The following is an 18,108-nucleotide window of genomic DNA, read 5'->3' as shown; positions in this document are numbered from 1 at the left end:
ATCCCTAGCACATCCCTCATCTTTGTGATAGATGAAGAAATTGGCAGGTTACATGATGACCTAAGGCTTCATACTGAGCATGTCTGAGAGCCAGGCTCACCCAGGGCGCCCTGACTCAGGCCCACTCTCACCCCTAAGCTATAGTCACTTCTGCGCTGTATTTCTTCCTTCCCTCCGTCCCTCTCTCCACCCTCCTCCCCACCTCCCTGCCTTCCATCCATACTTATTCAGCTCTCGCCTTGTGTTGGGCCCTCTTTAGGGCCCACTCCAGAAGAGCAGCCCCTCACGGTTGCTCTGCCATGGGACCCTGTAGCAGGGACAGGACCCCATCTCAGAATAACATTTGCAAATCCGCCCCATAGTGAAAGGACACAGGTCTGAACCAAACTGACTCCATGACAGGCTTCAAGTTTCCCCTCTGACCTTGGAGGCCTAAGTGTCTGTTTCTCAGAATCAGACAATATAAGGGCACAGAGTGCTCAACCAGGGACCATCCTAGGAACACCCAATCAGAAGCGGCCAGCTAAAATGCTTAACACTCCTAAGGGCAGGCCTAGAGATAGAAGCTATAGATAATCACTTATTGCTTAAGGCTATGTGAGGGTCCTGGGTCCACCCTGTAATTGGTTATTTTCAAAGATACTCTAAATGTTGTGATTGGGTCCTGCCAAAAGTAACAAGCACTCTAAACAAAATGTATGGTTAAAGTTGCTGCCAATGATGTTATGCGATAGTGATTGGATCACTGCACCTGTGTCACCATTTCCTGCACCTCCCCCTTCCCAAACCCCACACAAACCTGCTCAGCCCTTGTGTGGGGCTCTCAGAACAGATCCGCCGCGCTGGTGAGGTCTGTGAGCCCAAGCTCGAGCCCGTAGTAATAAATGCCCTTTGCTTTTGCTTGCGTGACTCGGTCTCCCTGGTGGTCTCTGGTTTTTGGGGACGATATTGTGATCTGGGCATAACAGTAGAAGTTTTAAGATTCAAAGGGAACTGATTACGTAGAATGCAGTTATCAAAGTATTAAGAAATGGGGAGGGAGTAATACATGTGCTTCGTCATGTACGCACTAAATACTAAGATTGAGCCGCGGGTCTAATAAAACTACCATCACTTTGAAGTAGGGTTGTGCAGTAATGATATTTCAAGGCTTGGGCTGTGATTATAATATGATTGGAAATTATCTGTCCTTTCTGTGTGCGATAGACCCATGGGTTCTGCGACAATCATTATGGTTTGTTGCAAACGGGCACAACGGAAGCAAGTGCTAAATTTCAGCTAAAAATGAGTAAAATAAAGATGGTGATTTTTTTCCCATTCACATTCACTGACCCCCTGAATTCCCAGGGATCCTTGGGAATTCCTAGACCCTGGGGCCCTTCCCAGAAACAGGAGACAAAGGGAAAAAAACCAGACACCAGCCAGGGGATGAAAAATGGGGGAAGAAACCAGTGAGGAGGAGGTCAGGAAGAGAGGTGGATGGAGGGGCTGGGAGGAAGGGAGGGAGGGAGCATGGGGACCCCCTGGAGGAAGAGTGACCAGAGGCAGCAGGGAGGAGGCCAGGGAGGCGGGGGTGCCCGAGTGGGTAGAGGGTGGGGGCCATGAGGTTGCAGAATTCTGAGCCATGCCCATTCATTCTAGGAATGGCGGGGCTGGGAGAGCATAGAGGTAGGCGGTGTGACCCGTGTGCTCACAGGGGCGCTATGGCTGTAGGCGGGGCAGGCGGCTGCATTCCTCCAGGCTCATCCTGGAGGGCAGCAGTGGGGGTGGGAGAAATGAGTGGATTTGGGGCACACTTTTCAGGCAGAGCTGGCAGGAGTTCTGAGGGTTGCCGGTCAGGGTGAGAAAAGGGAGGCGCTCCTGCCTGACCCCACCCAGAGGGCTGGCAGGTGATCAAAGGCTCTGGGCCCTTGGCCCTACCACGCAAGACATGATGTCTGGTCCCACCGCTTGTCCCTAGCCCCTCAAGGTGCCCCACGGAAGCTGGGGCAGGAGGCAGGGACAAGGGGGGAGAACCCACCAGGGGCCAGATTGCAAACCCACCTCTCTGTGTTTCAAAGCTAACACTCTTCCGGTCCCATCAATCAGTATTGCCCTTTCCAAAAGTCTTTGGGGACACCTTCCTGCTGCTTTGACACAGGATTATTGGCTTTGCTAAATGACCTGCTTTGCCAACACCCGGGGATTTCCTCCAGAGATTACTTATCTGCTGTGTTGACACGGATGTCCTATATTTACTCTCACTTCCCAGGAGGCTCAGAAATGTCCTCGTCGGCCCGACCACACCACTCCCCCTCCTCCAGGGTCATTTCCAAAGACAGCTACAAGGCTGGGAGCCTTTGTCCCAAACCAGGAAAGAAGCCATCCTTAGTAGATGCTCAGAGAGGTGGGCTGACTGAGCGATGGGGTGAGTAGTAAGGGGAGAGACTATCCTCGGCTCTCTGAGTCCGTTCTCCTTCATTTCCCTTGAAGTCCCAGACCATCAGATGGACCCACAATCCCATGTGACAGCAGCGGGTGGTCTCCGGTCCAGCGCTGAGGCTTGGCCGCCATTTTGGATTGTCCATGCCCTGCCCCGGAGTCAGCGGGGTGGCCGAAGCGGTGTGTCATATTCACCTCGCAGCCTGTCTCTGTCCCTCACCAGGACCATGCTTTGTGGCCATTTGGTTCTCTGGCAAAACAGTGTCTGGCTCCCCATTTGCTGCCCTCCCAGCTCAGCACCAATAAGACTGTGTAAGTGGGACTTCAAACTCCCTGCTGCAGGAGCCTCCCACCCCAGAAGAGTGCCCTTTGGTGTGTTCAGGGGGTCCCGAAGATTCCTGGAGCCTAGATCAGGGGTTGGCAAACTATGGCCTGCGGGCCCAGTCTGGCTCACCACCTGTTTTTGTATGGTCTGTGAGCTGAGAATGGTTTTTACACTTTTAAATATGCGAAAAAGAATCAAAATAAGGATAATATTTTGTGTGGTGTGAAAACAATACAAAATTAAAATCCCGCTGTTCGTTTACGTGTTGTTTACGGCTGCTTTGCACCGAGTCTGCGGAGCTGGGTGGCTGGGCCAGACTGCGTGTGGCCTGCGAACCTCAGATATTCATACCTGGCCCTTTACAGGCCAAGTCTGTGGACCCCTGGTCTAGAGCCCCGTGGCCTGTGGAGTCAAATCTAGGCACCCCCTCCCGTGGCTGAGACAGTGCGGGGAGCCACATAACCACGCTCCTTCGCCCCTCGAGGCATGAGCGTTGTCCGACCTATAATTCACACGCCCTGCGGAGGTCAGTTGGAGGATTTCCCCAGATGGGTTTGGGTGGCATCTGGCGTTAATGGGTGCAGAGCAGAGTTCACGTTGGCCTTAAGCAAGCTACTGGAGAAAGCAAAAGCTGCAGGACCACAGGGGGGCCAGCCTGACAAGTGGGCCAGGGCCAAAGGGCTTCTCCTCCGAGGTTCAGTAACTGGTGAAGTCACCTTGGCTTGGGGGAGACAGGAGGCCCATTGGACTGGGTCACTGCCTGGCCCAAGGAGCAGGTGGGGGAAGAAAGGTGTGGTTCAAAGAGCCCTGCACAGGGGGATCTGGGCCAGCCCCTGTCCTTCCTGGGACCACAGTCTATTGGTATCACTGGGGTAAACTTGCTGCCTCCTCCACCTCCCGGTCTGAGACTGGGCAGACCCTCCCAACGCCCTCCCCTTGGCCTCTCTCTACCACTTCCCAGGTGTTTATTACCCCGGACCATCTGCTCCCTGGACGGGACCCTCTGAGTGTGGCTGGGCCCCTGGGGCGCTCAGGAGCAGGTGACGCTTCCCCAGGCTGGGGCATTGAATCCTTTCCTCTCGCCTCCCACAGTGGCTTTATTAATTGTTTATATTGAAGTCTGTTAATTGGCAATAACCAGCGTGTTGAAGTGTCTTTTAATCACCCCCTCTCAGGGCCCTGAGGCTGTGAAGGATTGGTGGATTCAATAAAGTGAGAAGGAATTAGCACCCCCCCATCCTCTTCATTATCACAGTTAGATAAACTGCCAACACCTGTCACACAAATGGAGTGGGAAAGAAAACCAGCCCCTCCTCCTGGCTCTGCCAGAAAATTCTGTGAGTGAGGTGAGATGCAGGCCTGACCACACCGGGCATGGCACACCCACAGCCCCTCCCCCATGGCACACACATACGCACCCTCACCCTGTCCTCTCCCCCAGGTGTACACAGACCCAGACACCTTCCGTGCTGTCTTAGAGCACACCCATTCAGCCAACAGGCATTTCTTGAGCACGTACTATATGCCAGGTGCAGCACTCCCTGGGATGGGATTGTCGTTTGTCACTGCTCTCGAGGGAACTACAGACCAACAGGGATCAGACCAGTAGCCAGCTGCCAAACGGTAACATTAGGACAATGAGAGATGCCTCTGTGGGGGCTGTGGGAGGTCAGAGGGCACAGAGGGCAGTGGGAGAAGGCCCTATAGTTGACGCAAACTTGTACCATCCTGACAGTCACATGGTGCAGGTGCACCTGTCACACCCACAGTCCTGTGGTTACTGGGTCTCTGTCCCCGGGCTTGGAAGCAGGGCAGCAAGGAGGGCTTCCCAAACAGGTGGGGTCTGGAGCAGGGGTGCTGCCTGGGTGGGAGGGGCCATGGTGGAGGTCCAGGGGACTGGGGCCAGTGTGAGGCCCGTGGCACCCTTACCTGAATGACATGCGGCGGCTCCCTATTACCAGCATCTCAGGCTTACGTTTAAGCCCCTGAGATTTCTGAGCAGGGTCTGCCTCTCTGCCCAGTCTCTCCCCAGGGCCCGCCCTGCCATGGCCTGCTGGGATACACCGGGTGATCCAGGCATAGGGCAACCAGCACATGGGGCCTTGCCTACAGATCAACTGCTGGAGGCTGCCCATCCCCCCCATCTGCCCCAATGTCTCCCATCCATCCTGCGATGCTGTCTGGTTTCTTCTATGCGGGAGGGAAGCAGTGGGGGCGGTAGGGACTGAAGCAGAAACAGGATCGGGTGTGCCCCTGCTTGGCCCTGGCGTCACATGGTGAAGGAGCTGCTCCATGAGCGCGTCTGCTTGTGGGAGGAGCCAGGTCTGAGCCCAAGGCAGAGAGGGGGCCACTCCCTGTCTCCACACAGGGGACATGTGTGTCTTATTGACAGTGCCACCACAGTGTCCACGTAGAGGACATGGCCCAGAGTTGCAGGACTCCAGAAGGTGCTGCCTGCAGCTCACATGCTCCCCCACCCCCACCCCCACCCCCTGCCGGGGAGGGAGCATCTGTGAGAGGCTGAGAGACAAGGAACAACCCGAGGGCTTACCAGCTTCAGTGACTACACTTGTATTAGGAAATCACCCCCGGGGACTGCCCTCAGTGTGGCAGCTGCCTACAGATCCAATTTTTCCTGCATGCTGTGAGTTCCTGAGGACAGGGACAGGGTCTATTTATCCTCACGTCCCGGCCAGGGTCTGGCATGTAGGAGGGGAGCTGACAGGGACAGTTCTGCAGCTCATCCTGGACACCCCTGCGTCTGATCGGAGCGGGCGTCAACACTGCCCCTGGAACTTGGGGCCTGGGCAGGCCCTTGTCCTGAAAGGCACAGCTCCCAGGAGGCCCACGATCACCTTCCCCTTGGCTCCAGCTCCTCCGGTGACCTCCTGTGGCCCAGCGAGGCGGGGGCATCCCTGTGCACTTACACCCAGGCCAGGCGGCACCTGGGAGGGAGGACAAGTCAGCGTGCCCCTCCCGTTGAGAGCGGCATGGGCTGGCCAACGAGGGGCACTGTGACATCCAGGGCTCAGGTGCACTGGGACCCGCCCATAAACCCCAGGCCTATCGCTTCCTCTCTTTGAACCCCAATTTCCTCCTCTGCCAGACCAGCATCGTAGGCCTGGTCTTGCAGTTTCCTTCCTGGAGAGCTTCAGGGGACTCCCCACTGTTGATGGGATGGAAGCTCAGTGTCTTCTGTGGACACACGAGACCATGGGGGGTGGGGCTCAGCTGCCCTTCTGCCCGTTCCCCATCTTCCTGCACTAGGCGCCCCAAATTCCAGCAGCAGGGAATTTCTTCCTGTTTCCTGAGGGTGCTACTCTTCCATAACCATCTTTGCCCTTCCTTCAGTTTAAATGTTAATTGATTTATTTTGAGAGAGAGAATCCCAAGCAGGTTCTGTGTTGTCAGTGCAGAGTCCAATGCTGGGCTTGAATCCACGAACTGTGAGATCATGACCTGAACCAAAGTCGGATGTTCAACCAACTGAGACACGCAGGCGCTCCTCTTCCTTCGGTTTAGAATGCTCTTTTCTGGGGCGCCTGGGTGGCCCAGTGGGTTAAGTGGCAGACTTCGGCTCAGGTCATGATCTTATGGTTCGAGGGTTCAAGCCCTTCCTCAGGCTCTATGCTGACAGCTCAGAGCCTGGAGCCTGCTTTCAGATTGTGTCTCCCTCTCTCTCTCTCTGCCCCTCCCCTGTTCACAGTTTCTTTCTCTCAAAAAATGAATAAAAACACTAAAAATTTTTTTAGAATGCTCTTTTCTGTCTAGCAAAACTTGGCTTATCCATTAAGACTCCACTCTTGGGGCACCTCTCTGTCCCTCCCTCACTCGCACTGTCTCTGTCTCTCTCAAAATAAATAAATAAACTTAAAAAAGAAAGAGTCCACACTTTGGCTTTCTGTTCACGCCCTGCATCCTCCGCCCCGGTGGCAGTCCTGCCTGTGTCATCCCTACGACATGGAGGATTTCTGGAGGCATCGTGTCATATCGGCTACATACCCCCCAGACCCGCACAGAGTAGATGCACAGTACTTCTTTACCAAGGGAGTGAGGTGGCATCAGGTGCTCTCTGAGGTCGGCTCTGGCTCTGGGACCCCGATGCGGGCAGGCTGTGTGTATATGTGGGAGGAGGGAGTGTCAGTAGTTGGGGGGTGGGGAAGTAGGGGAAGCTGTGTCCTTGAGGAATGACCTCAGGCCTCGGAGCTCCAATACAGCCCCAGTACCCTACTGCCCCAGGGCCTACAATATTAGGCCCACTAAGAGAGTCATAGGACTGAGGTATGAATTCAATATGATTGGATTCGATTGGGAATAACTGTCAAAATATCAATGAATTAAATAATATAAAAGTGCATGTCTGTTTCATGTAAAAGCCTAAGGTAAAGTAGTCCAGGGATAACATGGCAGTGATGCTCTATAGTCCTCAGAAACCTGAGTTCTTTCTTATTGCTTTACTCTCTATGGTCTCCACTCCAGAGCCACCTCATGGGCCAAAATGGCTGCCACCGCTCTAGCCATCTCATCTGCATTCCATCAGCAGAAAGGAAAAAAGGTGAATAAGAAGGGACAATAGGTGTATGCCAGCTGTCTTTAAGCAACATTTCCAGAAGCTTCTATATATGTCCCATTGGCCAGAGAACTTAGTCAAATGACTAAGGAAAACGTCTTTAGACTCCAGACAGCCAACTGGAAGGTGTGCTAAACAGACACCTGCAGTTGTGGAGTTTCTCCCAGGGGTCTACTCTTGCATTCAGTATGCTCTCCCCTTTTCCACTGCTCCTGGCTGAGTCCCCAGGAGGCCATGAGCTGGGAGTTTGTCCCCGTCCAGCCTCTCCATCCCCTGAAGACATACCCTGACAGGGAGACGGTGCTAGTCTGCCTGCCGTGGGATCCCCTGGTCCGGGGCAGCGTGAAGTGGGGAGGGGACAGCCTGAGTTAGTAACCTGCTGGGCCCAGGAGCCAACCAGTCAGAGGGCAGCCTCCCAGGCTTTGGACCCCTGTTCTCCAGACGCTGTGCTCAGCTTCCGGGCTGCAAGGCACCACCTGCCTTTCTTCTCCGGCAGCATTTCCTGAGTACCAGAGGAACTCAGCACCAGACCAGGTGCTGGGGTGCAAAGGGGCTTGAAGAGCCTGGAGGTGAGTTAGAGAAAGTGTACAGTGTCCTGCAGAGCCGAAAGAGGACTCCTGTGCGACCTGGACCTGAGGTCCCCCTCCTATCCTGCCCACAGAGAGACCCCGCATCCCTCCTCTCCTGGCCTGGCTGACCTCAGACGAGCTTGCCTTCAGCTGTACCCTGTCCCCACCAGCTTGTCCCCGCGTTTCTGCCTTCTTTACTCCTCACGCTGAGTGCCTCACAGAGGATGGCCTCCAGGAAAGTTCTGGTATGGAATGCTTCCCTCTCTGCCCCGGGGTTTCCTGACTGTCTGATAGGTTAGCTTGACTGATTAATTGATTCACTCATTCATTCAATAGATGTGTTCTAGGCAATGAGGAGACAGCAGAGACAAAGTTCCCATTCCTCCTAGAACTCATATGCTGGTGTAAAGGCTGTGCCCTCGGGCCTCAGCTCCAGTCACAGACCCCCAGTTTTTACTTGGGGATCTCCCTCCTCTTCTTAGTCTGTGCGCAAACGAGCGGAGCTGGCCTCACTCCTGGCTCAGGTGGGCACACGACCCCAGCCTCCCCAAACCCCATCAGTGCCAGGGCTTTGAAAAAGCGCCCTCTTTCTGTAGGAGTTTTGCAGCTAGTAGAGGGAAAACCTGGGCGTTCGGGGGTCCTCCCCACCTGCCTGTGAGTGAAGCCAGACAATCCTGAGGACATTACTTGAGCATCTAGATCCAGTTGTACCTGAAGCTCCAGACTTTACATTGACTTGAAATAATTCCATCTCCCCACCCGTTTTTTATTTTGCTGAAGTTAATGCGAATACAGCTTCTAGGACTTAAAACTTGATTAATACAAGGGTTTAGGATGTTACCTCTCCATGGGTATTTGGATTTAAATAGAAAGAGCTCTGGAGGTGGAGATGTATTTAAACTCTAAAGGAATAAGCTAAGGGAAGGAATACATTAGCATATTTAGAATAGGCCTGGCCTCACCAGTGAGCCTGCACAGCTGGCTCCTTCCCCCCCCCCCCCCCCCCCCCCCCCCCCCCCCCCCCCCCCCCCCCCCCCCCCCCCCCCCCCCGACTGCTGACTCCCAGATCCACTCTGTCTCCACCCCGACTTCCCTCTGGGCTCTGGAGCTACACTCTCCCACCAGACGTGTCTGCTCCGAGGGCCCATCCCCACCAGCTTCTTGTCCCAAAGTCAGTGTACCTGCCCCCGCCTCCACTGTCCCCTTCACCGCCCGCCGGGGCACCCCCGCCCAGCCCCTACCGCCCAGCACAGCAGCCTGCCCTTTCCTTCTGGCTTCCTTCACTTCCCGCAGCCACCTTGGCTACCCCACAACCCCCCAGTGCTAGCACCCTCACATTCCCTCCCAACCACCAGGCCTGCCCTCCCCCGCCTCCATTCCTGGCACCTGCCAGGGGCTCGTTCTAAACACAGCTGTGTGTGGGACAGACTCTCTTTGGTCCCTAATCTTCAGGTGGGGTGCTGTGGCTGGCTGGATAGACCAGATAGGGGAGGTGGGGGAATTCCGGGAACAGCCTGGTTCCTAGTGCCTCAGAGACAGGAGAAGCCATGGGTCCAGTCTCTGGCGGAGGGAGACGGGAGTCTGGTGCCATCTTAGAGATCCCGGGAAGGATGGAACTGTCCAGAGCTCCCACTCTGCCCAGTGCAAGCTAGATTTGGCTGAACCTGGTTGGGCAGCAATTAACCTCTCTACCTTTGAGGCTGGGGAGTGGGCGGGAGGATGGCGGACTAGCACATGATGTGAGGGGGAAATGCGGCGCCTGGAAGACCCCACTGGAGATAGCCCCTGCCTTCCCAGGAGACCTCCTCAGGGAACGTGGAGTTTTGTTTTGTTGCTTTTTGTTTTTTTCTTTTGTCAGGAGCAGAGGTGCACGGAGAAGGTAACGCTCCAGGGTGAATACACCTATCCCTCACTCAGTGACTTTAATTAATTTCTAGAAGCCTTGCCCCTGGCTGCAAAGCCATAAAAATGAAAAAAATGTTTTCATTAATTTTAATGAAAAAAATTAGAGTGCGTACCATCGCATACCAAGACACCCAGTTTCTCACAGACGGAAAAACAGAGCAACTGAACAAGGAAAACATGTTTATGGAAGGAATAAACAACGACCGAAATTAAACACTGTGGTTGGTAACTAAAAAACAACGTGATGAACATTTAGCTTTCCCACGCGGGAGGGGCCAGTGCTCTGATGTCAGTGGCGAAGGCGGGGCGCCTCCCAGGACCCACTTCCCCACCCCCTGCAGTGCCTTCTGGGGCTCATGGTTATCTCCCCCAAAAGTAGTTCAAGAAAACGAACTTCAGGCCAAAATCAAGGCTGACCGCAGAGCGCCTTCAAACAGGTGGAAGTGACTACGCGGGCAACAGCCTGAGAAGCGGTGCTAGCCATCTCGAGATGCCCCTGCGCTGCTCTGTGCACAACAGTGCAAACGGGTTTGGTCCGTGCAAATGTGGCCCCGACTCAGATCCTCAAATCGACTTGGATTGATGGCTCAGCCACGGGAGGACCTCTGCCTGGAGCGGGCTGAGCTGAGTAAACAGATGGGGAGGGGGTCTTAGTCTGAAAACGTCATGCAGAGTGATCACTTCGTAGAGTAGATTTAATTATTGGCTTTGGGGGTGAAATGGTTTTTATCACAAAGAAAGGGAGGAGCTGTTGTCTGAGAAGTTGTGTACCTTGTAGGGGGTTGGTAGGCAGAGCCTGAGGCAGAGGTCTGTTTCTCCCCAGGACTCCGTTCCCAGTGTCCCAGCCTTGTTGGTAGGTGGCTTCCATGTGGTCCAGGTGCCCGACTGAGCGGCCTGCGGGGCGGGGCTGCAGGGTGGGGTTTGAGAGGAGAAGCCAACAATCCTGGTGGTGGAGGGGGTCTGGGCATTCAGGAGAAACAACTAGAGCTGAGGCATGTGGGTTTTCCTTCCTGCCGTCCCCCCAGGGGCCACAGCTCCATCCCCTCCAAACCGCTAGCTGAGGGCCCAAGGGGGGGGAAAAACACTCATGACCATGGTAGGAGTCTGACCTTATAAGATTCAAGCCAAGACACGGGGCTGTGATTCTATAATCATGCGGGGAGCAGCAAATTCGGTTCCTCTCTCGACCCCCTCCTCTGTGTGGAGTCTGCTGTTTGTGGGGCCCAACATCCATTTCCCCCACTTTATGGCAATAAAGGCCTTTCTCTCCTTTAGAGAACTGTCCCTCTCTACCCTTGCTTGGCTGCTTAGATAGGATGGCTCCTCTCAGCCCCAGGGTGGAGCCTGGATCTCTGCAACCAATCAGCGAAGCTCTCCACCCACAGAAATTGGTCTGCAAATGGGTACATGACCTAGTTGAGGCCAAGGAGGCACAAGGACGCTGGAGGATTCTGGGAAAGGAGACTCTGCTTTATCAAGAGTAGTCAATGCTGACAGCTGTTCAGTGGGAGATGGAGAAGGCAATGTTAAGATAAGGTCGACACCATGGAAGGTGGAGAGGAGTGGCAGGAATAGGGTCTTTAGTGATATCACTGGGCTGCTGGGTCGAGCCTTACCTGAAGCAGCTAACTGTATTTTTTAAAATCGCATGAAGCATTCTACTTTTTAAGCTGGTATCTTCGGCTGCTTGCCACTAAAATAAATATTCCTTGATGATATTCCTGGTTTCTGCTCCAGAGAATATAGACGGTCACTCCCGTGTCGGACAGAAAGGAGAAGCCCTGACACGGGTTATGCATGGGTTTACTGAAGATTGAGCTCTTCTGGGCACAGCCCACCTAGGGCTGGTGGCCCCAGTGGCATCTGATTCATGAGAGTAGCTCAGGCTGCTGACTGCTTGGTGACTCAGGGTTAGGCATTCAAGTGTCTCTGAGCCTGAGGCAAAAACCCGTTTCCTCAAAGGGGAAGAGTTCCTTATTAAAAAGCTCTAGAGACTCCATTGGGACTTTCCCGCTGGAGAAGTTTTCGCCTGCAGCCAGCTCCATCCAGCACTATACCCTGCGCTGGGCACTCCGAGCACCCCGGGGCAGGCACTGAGGTCGGTGGGGGTGGGGGTGGGGGCTCGCGTCACAGCCCAGGCCCACAGAGACTCTGCTCGCTCGGGACCCCACTCAAATTGCCCGCTGGCATAGAAAAGGTGTCATCAGAGTTGACCCCAAGGCCGCTTCCCAAATCCTAAGAAGTCCATCAAACATCGTGCCTTCTTTTCAGAGGTAGGGGCTTCAAGTTACAGCAAATTCTGCTTCACCTTGAAGAGAGCATCCCGGCAGACCTTGGACCCCAGGCCTGCAGGAGCCTTATGGAGGTGGCAGGCCCTGAATTGTGTCCCTGTGTCTGGTACGTGTATGGTACACCCGATGCCTGGGGTGGGGAGAGCGTTCGGGGAGGAGCTGGGAAGCCTGCATCCCTGGGGCAGGCCGGTAACATTATACTCCTGCCTTGGTCAGGTGCAAGCAGACTGCCCTGATGGTCTCTGTCAGACGGAGTGCGGATTTCCGGAATGCCAAGAATGCCAAGTGCGGGGCTAAATGAGTTTGCTCTCCCGAGGGGCCCACATCTGGAAGAGCAGCTGCAAATGGAGTCACCACCCGAGTAACCTTACAACATGCCACTTGTTGGCTGAGATCCAGCTGTTTATCGTACAGGCCGGTCTGGGGGGTCGAATGAGAGTGTGATGGCGAGCATGGCAGCTCTGTCTTTCTGGTGTCTGAGCGCAGCACTCGGCTCGGCAGTCACTGTGTTTGCAGGTGATGGAAGCCTAAGTGGCTTCCCCCTGGCCCTGCCTCTTGTAACAGGCCCTGGTCTTCTGTTCAGGGAGCTGATGTGGGCTTTCCGTCACCCACAAGCACCTCTGTCTCCTCTCAGGAACTGGAGACATCACCTCTGGAGGGAGTTGAGGCCCCGTTGACCTCTAGCCTAGGGTGAATTCAGTGGGGAAGGGTGACCATGAGTTCCCGAAGTGCTGCTCTGACCTCCAGGCCACGTGACCTTCCTGTCCTGGGAGTGAGAGTTAGCCAGACTCCCACCTGACCATTCCCCCATTTCGGTCAGTGCTCGGCAACCCTGGTTAAGGGTAGGAGCTTCCTCTGGGGGACACCTGGTGGAAGATTCAGCATGTCCTCTGAGTGCTAATGCAACAGGTCCTTGCTTAGAGGCACTGCCCGCCCCTGCCTTTGAGACGCCTTGGGTCTGACCCAGCCCTGGACTGGGGGTTCTATTCCAGTTACAGGGACTCTAAGTAATGAACCCAGTACTCAGCAGACCTAGAGGTGGGTGGGGCCTCAGGGGGCTCCTTGCTCATCCCATCCCAGGGCACCTTTGAGCAAGTACCCATGCCCAGGGATCTCTGCCCCCCAGATGCCCGCTGCCTCTTACAGATGACCGTACCCACTATTGTCACACGAGGATTATACCAGGCTGGGCCACCAAAGCTCCTTCCACCAGCTCTAAGATTAGAAAGCCTGTTGCAAGAGCAACCCTCTGCCAGAATTCCTGGACCGCAGAGAGGAGGTAACTGAGCCCATTTTAAGGATCTGGAAGGTAACAGTTAGTAGGGAATGTGATTGGTATTGGCTGTGTTTCATGAGTGGCCGTGAAAATGCCCATCGCCTACCGCAGGGCTCATAATTGACCGACGGCCCTTGCTGCTGCTTTGTGTCCTCCACTGGATCTGTGTTGAGGCCACACCTCCCCAGGCTGCACGCACCCCAACTGCACGTGACAGGGACACCAGGCAAGCTCTGTGTTGCCACATGCAGGGTTCCTTTTCCCAGTGACTTTGGCTCCAGGGCCTCCCACAGGCCTTGATGAAACTTCTTCACATATGCATTGCCCGCTGGAATTTTTCCCAGCCAGCCCTCCTCCCTCCCCTCTGCCCTTCCCAGTGGTCAGGCTGCCTTCTGAGCTGGTGGCCCTGCCCACCCTCTCTGCCTCGCTCCCTTCACAGATGTTTCCCGGTCCCTTCTGGAGGTCTTCTTTCCTGGAGAACTCAAACTTGCACATTTTGTATGTTAAGTTGGATAAGACGTTCATGCATGTTTGTTACAGTATTCTTTTTTTTTTAAGTTTTTTTTTAACTTATGTTTGAGAGACAGAGAGAAAGAGTGCGAGCAGGGGAGGTGCAAAGAAAGAGGGAAACACAGAATCTGAAGCAGGCTCCAGGCTCTGTACTAGCTGTCAGCACAGAGCCCGATGCGGGGCTCGAACCCACGAACTGTGAGATCATGACCTGAGCCAAGTCAGAAGCTTGACCGACTGAGCCACCCAGGCGCCCCGTTACAGTATTCTTTATACCTTTTGTCTCTCTGAAATATATTACGAATTCTGCTAAGTTAGTATTTATTAAATATTACTATTAAATTAGTGTTTTGTTAATTAGTAAAATCTTTTTTTCTTTTCTTTTTTTTAATGGCGTTTATTCATTTTTGAGAGAGAGGGACAGAGCATGGCCAGGGCTGAAGTACAGAGAGAAAGGGAGACACAGGATCTGCTGGGGTTTTTTTTTAAATAATTTTTAATGTTTATTTTTGAGAAAGAGAGGGAGAGACAGAGTGCAAGCCAGGGAGGGTCAGAGAGAGAAGGAGACACAGGATCTGAAACAGGCTTCAAGCTCCAAGCTGTTAGCACAGAGCCCAAGAGGAGCCCGAACTCACGAACTGCGAGATCATGACCTGAGCCAAAGTCAAACACCCAACTGACTGAGCCACCCAGGCACCCCATCATTTTTTATTTAAAAAAAAAAAGATTATGATCCCCTCTCACTGGGAGTGTCTTCACAGCGAGCAGGAAGGGGGCGAGGTGCCCCGGAATTAATGGGGATTGATAGGTCCAGTCAGCATTCTGGTCTTGCCTTGGCTCTGCTCCTCTAACGATTTTCTCGCCCTTTTTACCCAATTAGTGAGGATCGTCATTTGGCCCAGGTTCACATTAGTGACTTCTACGAAATGTCAGAATTTATGCAAACTGCCGAGAGAGCACCCTGAATGCAGAATTTCTGGTGACTACACCCATCTCCATAAATGTAGCCAAGTCCTACGTCCCCTCCCAGCATGACAGAGGCACCCTCAAAATTCACTCACGCATGCATTCCTCATCTCTTACAAATATAAATTAGTGACTCCCATGGGGCACCTGGGTGGCTCAGTCGGTTGAGCGTCCGACTTCGGCTCAGGTCATGATCTCGAAAGTTTCAGGTTTGGGCCCTGCGTCAGGCTCTGTGCTGACAGCTTGCTCAGAGCCTGGAGCCTGCTTTGGATTCTGTGTCTCCTTCTCTCTCTGCCCCTCTTCCATTCGTGCTTTGTCTCTCTCTAATCAATCAATCAATCAATCAATCAGTGACTTCCTGCAGCTCATTCTAGGTATAACTCTTCCAGTCCCCTGACTGTGCACTGAACCATCTGGACCATGTGGAGCCCAGATCCTTGATATTCTGGGAGAAACTGAGGGTGAGCCATGAGGGGAGTCAACGGTGGGACAGTGAGCTCCCCGGGGACTTAGAGTCCTCCGTGTCCTCATAATCCTCCCAGATTCACCACCTTCACAATAGGACACAAATGTGTCCAGACCAATGCCTACTCTTTCGCAGAGGGAAACTGGTAAGGTTGTAAATTCAAGAGACACCATAATTCAGTCATTTCAAAATCAATCTGTAAGTTCACTCTTCTGCAATTTCAACTCCATGGCTATCTGCAACAGCCGTGGTCATCTAATGGCCCTAAATTTTATCCTGTGCCTTGAGGAGAACATTTTGATTTGAACCCATTATTTTCTTGCTTTAAATTATCCAGTGTTGGGAATGACCATCCAGCTTATGTGCCTGGCATTCCCTGTCCTTTATACACTGGCCGTGTCCGCTGCCAGGTCTCTCTCTTTTGGTCGGCACGTGGTCCCGGGTGACTGGAAGGTATAACATGATTAGCTGTTTTCCACTGTGTTGTACCCTCAGTAACCTCTTTTCTGTCCAGTCACATGGATCCGAGACTCACTGAGTCGGGCCTTGTCGGGTAACGAAGACCAATGCCAAGGACCTCATACGTCCCTAAGGCTTTTCCATGAATCCCACTCCTGGTACTAATTTCCGAATTGGGATTGTTGGGTTGCAAGCATCAGAAGTTGACTCTGAAAAAGTGAAAAAGGAATAAGGGGTTTATTAAAGAGGTAGTGGGGCCAGTCACGGAATGGAAGGAAAAGCTAGACCATGGGCCTCATGATGGATGGAGTGGGGGTGGCTCTGGGGATCTGAGTAGCTTGGATTGTCCCCCTGGGGCACTGCCACAAGGTGCCTCCACTCTCACCACCTGCCATCTCTGTGTCTCCATGAGAGATGCTGATTCTTGAGAGAGATGCTGATCAGGCTAGACTGTCATGGACCTAACCCTGAGGTGAGGGACACAGGGATGGTGACTGCCACCTCCTGGAAGCGACACAGAGCCGGGAAAACTGTGCCTCCCTTGCCCCCTGACCATGGAAAAGATGCTGAGCATCTAAAACCTGTGTGTGATCCATACACACTCCCTCTCAGGTCTGAGCCTTTTCACATTCTGTTCCCTCTCCCTGGAGGGCTCTGCTCTCCTGCAGGCCTTGGCATAGATACCACCGCCCTCCCCCAGTCCCAAGGAAGTTTCTGTGAGTTTCCAAACCCAGGATAAGTGCCCCTCCTAAGTAATCCCATTGTACTTGTCTCCCTGTGTTGTAATTGTCTGTTTACTTGTCTTTTTCTCTCACGGGATTGTAAGCTCAGTGAGTAAAGGGATCGTGTTTGCCTTGCAGTTATAACCCTCAAATTGACAAAATTCATGGCACATAGTAGGGCAGCAATAGCTCTCTGTTACATTAATAAAGGATGAAGCGCTGGCTCTTTCACTAGCTGGCTGTGACCTCAGCGAAGGCCCCTTCCCTCTGGGCTTTGGTTTCTTATTCATAATACATGGAATAATAGCTGGTCTTATTCCAGGATAGTTTGATGGTGAGAAACAGAAGTCCACTCAAGCTAGCACGACAAGGCAGGGAGTATTATGAGGAATCTGGGGGGGTCTCACAGACCTTGAGGGCTTCACCAGGAGCTGGGCAAGGTCAGGAGTCAGCACTCACCATGGCTTCACCTGGCTCCCTCCCTGGGCCATGTGGCCTCATGCCTGCCCGTTACTGTTCCAGTTCTTGCCTCTTGTTTTCTGGATGATAAGGGTCCCTTCAGCACACGTGTGTCAGGTTTTTCCAGCTCTTGTGTCATGGGCCGGATTCCCAGGAGGAGACTCTGAAATGGAGAAAGCGGGCTTGAAGTTAGCTTTGGGGCGGCTCATTCACTATGTGGGGCCACAACCCCTTACTGCTGGCCAAACCTTGGGCAGGGCACTTAATGGCTCCAGCCTCAGTGTCTCCATCAGTAAAATGGGGCTAGCCGTTGTGTCTGCATCATTAGGCAGGTTCATACAACAGCGCCTGGTAGATGGGAAACTCTCAAATGTTAGCCTGAAGATCAGCAATTCTGGTGGTATCTGGGGTACAGTGGCAGCGTGTCGGTGGGGGGACATCTGCCGTGCCCCTATCCTGTGGGGTTCTGCCTTGGAAAGCACTGCTCACTGAGGTACCAGCCGTGTGACATGCTCCTGGAGGCAGCGTCAGGATTTGGTTTCACTTTGAGATGTTAGGGTCAGAGAGCAGGGCACCTGGGTGTGGGGATGCCACATCTTTTGGGGGTGGGGAGGTGGCCTTGAGCTTGGGAGAGGTGGGGCAGCTTAGGGGAGCGGGGGCCCCTTGGGCTGGCTGGAGTTCATTTCAATGAGTGAAATTTGGCCCTGGGACCCCAATGCCTTATGTCTCTTCTTCACTGTTGGGGACTCAGAACAAATCAATTGTGACCAATTTTAATAAATTGATTCAATTTAGTGAACAAAAAAGGCAAAAGAGAGGGAAATATGTATTGCTCCCAGCCATAGGGCCAGTGGTTAATCTAGGCTTCATAACCCTGTCCTGGCTTAAATAATGAAGTGGAGTGAGGTGAGGCCTGGCTAAATGGTGCCCCCTCTCCGCGCTGGCTTTCCCAAAGGAGCCACTGGTGGACTCCAATGCCCTCGGGGGCCGGGGATGGTGTTTGCCAGGCACCCTGCTGGCCCCAAGGCAGGCATGCACCCCACACACCTACAGATTTGCACACACACACAGAGGCCTGTGCGCCCTGCACACACACGCGTGTACATGCATACTCATGCACGTGAGCACGCACATGCTCCGTGAGCCGAGGGGGAAGCCCTCCCACCCAG

Source organism: Suricata suricatta, chromosome 7, assembly GCF_006229205.1.
Source record: "Suricata suricatta isolate VVHF042 chromosome 7, meerkat_22Aug2017_6uvM2_HiC, whole genome shotgun sequence".
NCBI classification, from domain to species: Eukaryota; Metazoa; Chordata; class Mammalia; order Carnivora; family Herpestidae; genus Suricata; species Suricata suricatta.
Note: the sequence above shows the minus strand (reverse complement) of the source record.